This window comes from Culex quinquefasciatus, chromosome 2 (assembly GCF_015732765.1).
Source record: "Culex quinquefasciatus strain JHB chromosome 2, VPISU_Cqui_1.0_pri_paternal, whole genome shotgun sequence".
Taxonomy (NCBI): domain Eukaryota; kingdom Metazoa; phylum Arthropoda; class Insecta; order Diptera; family Culicidae; genus Culex; species Culex quinquefasciatus.
In genome coordinates, this window is record NC_051862.1 from 206,818,874 (window position 1) to 206,823,449 (window position 4,576).

The window sequence follows — 4,576 nt, forward strand, 5'->3', positions numbered from 1 at the left end:
TTATCATCAGGCCTTAAAAAGTTAATAAGTGCGATTTTTTTTCAAATTCCAATCTTTTTTAATTCTAAATCCGTCCAAAAATTCCAGAGCAATTGAGAAATAATGTATTGTCATTTTACATGTTTGTTTTTTCTCAGAGGCAGGGATGGAATAATCGCAAACAAATCATTTACGCTTGCCAGTTTTCTTCACTCGCGAAAGAGAGAGAAGACAAATCACGCAAAAGAAAATCGCTCTTGACTTTTCAACAAAAAATATCAGTCTGTTAATGATTTTTGTTTGGGAATTTCCTTGTCAACACCACTTAAATTATTTATTTCGCTTTGTTTACGTACATTGTCCATCTACAAAAAATGACAGGTCATTTTTTGACGTGTGAATTTACACTCGCAAGTGTAGTAGTGAAAAAGATGTTCCGTCGAATAATCAAGATGATGATTTTTTTAGATTCATTTTACAGATCTTTCGTGCGCGAGAGAGAAGAGCCATGTTCCCTTCAGATTTTTTCTCTTGATTAACGTTCAAAGATTTTCTTTTGATGATGATTCTTCCATCGCTGCTCGGAGGTTGTATCCTAGCAACCATTTGTCAAATCTTTATTGTTTATATAGCAAATTTGTAAGGAAATTAAAATTTTTTTAAATGAAAAAAAAATAGTCTAATGAGAAGTTTGAGCAAACAAGTGAACAAAGTGTTAAAATTGGATGGTAGGTTTTTCAAAATCGTACCATGGAATTTGAACAATTTGTTTGTGTTGCCCAGTTTCACGATTTCGGAAACTGATATTTCTCTGTGTGGTAATGATTTCTAAGTTTTAAATTCACTTTTCAATTAAAACAGGTTAATTGGATATCAGATTCTGGATTTTTTAAATGCATGAGAATTACCATATTTTGACCATTTTTTATTATAGTTAGATAATGGCATTATTTGGTCATTTAAGATGTTTCGATTATGATTTTTTATTGATATTTTGAGTACCTTATTATATTTTGTTATGTGGAAAGGTAAAACAAAAAAATATTTTATTTAAAATTTTTGTCTCCTATCCCCTTCAATTTCGGGCCGAAAAATCAGGGGGCAAAAAATATTTTTTTCAATAAACTTCAAAATTTCAATGGATATTTTAGTGCAATCACCTGAAATCAATGTAAAATGCATTCCCCTGCGTTTAGAATCATTTTAAGCATGTTTGGGTTGAATTAAAAATCTTTTGAATTTCGGTAAATTTTTGATGTTTAGTATCGCCGAGGGACAAAATGTTTGAAGAATATTGCATCAGCCAAATTATGGAAAAGTAAAATAATTGTTGTTTAAATTGCGGAAAAGTAAAATAAAAAATACTTAAGAATTTGCCTCTCGAAAGCTGAAGGTAGGTTTCCTTCAAATAATAAAAATACTCACTTGGAATCACTGACGTACCGAATCTAGAAGTCGTGAGTTTGCATTCCGTTCTGATAATGTAATGGATGATAATGTTGTTTGAAGTTTCAGATTCCATTAAATTTGTTCTCACTTTAATTTTTAACACAACTTTGAAGGTTGAACCTTTGTAACAAAAAATCAAATCACGTTACCCAGTGCAGAGATTAATGTTTCACACCGAAACCACTGAAACATGGCGAAAAAGTAAATTGATTTCCAACTTCTCCCGCTGAAAGCACAGATTGTGGAACCTTTTCGCGGCCGGCCAGCCCCTCCAAAGCATCTCTTTCTCTGTCCTTTTGGCTGGAAAGTTTATTATCTACCCATTTAAAGAAGTTCATAAATCTTTCCACCAACGGCGAAGCAAAGGTAGCACCTTTTTCACTCGCTCCAAGAATTGGTTCAAGGTGCGGGAATTTTTCCACCGCACTTTTATATTTCAGTACGAAAAGCGAAAAAAGTTGAAAAACATAACAATAAACTGGGTTTCCACCAGTTGCCCGAACCCGAATCTTATTCCGGCTGTTCGTCGGATGTAGAGGTATACATTTCCTATAAATTAAAAGCAAACGCTCTGGTCGAGAAGAAATATGATCGTTCAAGCGAGCGGCGGGAAGAAAGCGCATCTTTGGATCCTAAATCCGGGACACCCGACAAGAAAACAGCTGCTGGCAGCACTGCATCGTGAAGAAGTTGTTTTATGACCTTCACTCCCAGTGCAAAGGAAGAAAAGGTTTGGCGGAGAATTGTTGTTCTGTCTGTCTGGTGGAGCTTTGTTTTTACACCTGCGAGTGCTAACTTGCTTTCACGGTCAGTTGAGTTCAAGACTTTGGGGCCGGGAATTGAATTTTACACTCGTTTACTTTAATCTTTTTTAAATTTAGTTGTTCCTTCAAGCACAAATAGTCCTATTCATACCGCTAAATTGCTTGCAAGACCTAAGAGCCATCACTTTTCAAGACGTCCGTAATCCCCGAGTCTATAGCTAAATTATGAGATTAGTTGGACAGTAATGCTGAGAACGCCTCCAGAATGGGCACAAATGGCCTCCGGTTGTCCTCGGTGGAATCTGGCCGGCCATTAGCGTCCGAATACCGTCCGGATAAAGACGGAACGACAGAATAATCCCATGTTAACGTCCTTGTTCATGGAATAAACCACGTGTCCAGGGAATATCCTCTCCTTGTCAGCGGAGGACACTCGCGATGACACAAATGCGGATCAAGGTAATAAAGGTGGAGAGTACCTACTTATATTCTGACTTATGCTTGGGATTTCCAACATTGTCTTCAAAATAGAAGATCCGATGTCGTGCTGGATGTTAACGGTCTCCTTAATGTTTACATGAAAATTTGACTAAATTTTCATTGTTTCATATCAGTGTTGCTAGATCCTTAATTTTATGATTTATCGATACAGTCTTCCAAATATCTCATCAATACTTAAAAAAGTAAATCATGAAACATTTTCATTAAAATTTGAAACATGAAAAGTTGTCAAAATTTCAGTTAAACCTGAACTTATTTTTCAGTGTTGCCAAATGATCATTTAAGTACTCATTATTTAGACAGGGTTGCCAGCTTTTCAAATGTTAATTTAGATTGTTTTTAAACAAAACCTTTTTTTGTTGTTGCATGCAACTTATAACTGAAAGCAAGATAAAAAAATCGCCTGCATGCAACGCCGAATTAAACAATTTAAGCTTGTTGCTCCAACATATGTTCAACCTGGGAAGGGATGGCGCCCCGAACGGTATCATGTCCAGGATTGGGGCTACCCTCCAGGTAATTAAAGCCGACAGGTTAACACGGTTAACCTTGCTCACCTGCAACCTGACTTCAGACTGCTACAAAGGCACGTCACGCGGAGGTCGGCAAAAAAACAAAAAAAAAAAGCTCCCACCGGTGTAAACTGAGGCGAACGATTTTGGACAGGTTTATTTAGCTTGTACTCGCCCTGGCCAGACCATCAGGGGTAACGAGGCTTCTGAGGACCTGAGCGTCTGGCAGCCGGGTCCGGCAGCTTTTGTGTTAAATTTAATAGCCGAGGGGTGGAATAAAAAGTGGCGAGAAGGGACAGCTCGGGACCCGGCTGGGGTTTAATTTAGTTTAAATTTTCCCCAACAGATAAAGGTGCGATTTTTGCTGGGGAAGGACGATTGTTGACTTTGTTGGTGAAGAGGATTCGTTTTCCAGTTGTCAACGTCAATCCACGTCATGTTTTGGTTTGTTAAAGCAGGAAGAGATATTTTCAATCATGACTAATTGTTACAATGATTTTAACCCTTTTCAAACTAGGTAGAGTAGGGGATTCCCACAGTAAAGTCACGGAATGAGTCAAATGGAGCGGATAAGAAAAAGCTTTCAAACATAAAACGTTATTTGCTGTGCCGAACGGTGCTTTGAACTTGCACTTTTACTCATCGAGATTTACTTTCTGATGTCAGCGTTGTTTGTGGTTTGCTTAAGTCGAGTAGTGATTCCCAGTCAGAGGGTGACGATTCTCGAGATTTTGAATTTCCCGGGAATCGAGAGATGAATTTTCAAATATCCCGGGAATTCCCGGGTCCCGAGAGTTAATTTTGTTTGGCAAAATAATTGATTTGCTGACAGAAATTCAAAGGTACTTAAAAAAATAAATAACATTTGTATAAATTTAATATCATTAAGTAATAGTTATTCAACAAAATGAAAGTGTCATACCGACATTTGAATTACTTTGTGGAAAACTATCTACGTGTTGAAAAATCTTCCCAAATCTGCTGGTATAAGTTCAACTTAATGGCTTGTTGGGACTCAAAACTGTACCGAATTTTGTTTTTTTTTTTCAATTCTAAATTCCCACTGAATAAGTTTTGCTGAGTTTAAAAAATTTGTCTGTGTCGTTGTTGGTGCTGGTAGACATCCAGAGATTTTTTTGAATAGGTCCTATAAACATTTGAAACACAATAGTTTATTGGACCTTTTCAAACAAAACTCTAGACATCAACTTTTCATTTGACTTTTTTATACTTAAACAAAAGTTCAAACATCAATTTACAAGATCGGGATTATTGCTATTAGACAATAGGGATTTTAAGCTACATTTCAAAATAGTGTTTTTGTTTCAACTGTTATTAAGCAGTAAAGGAAAACTGAACTGAACATGTAGA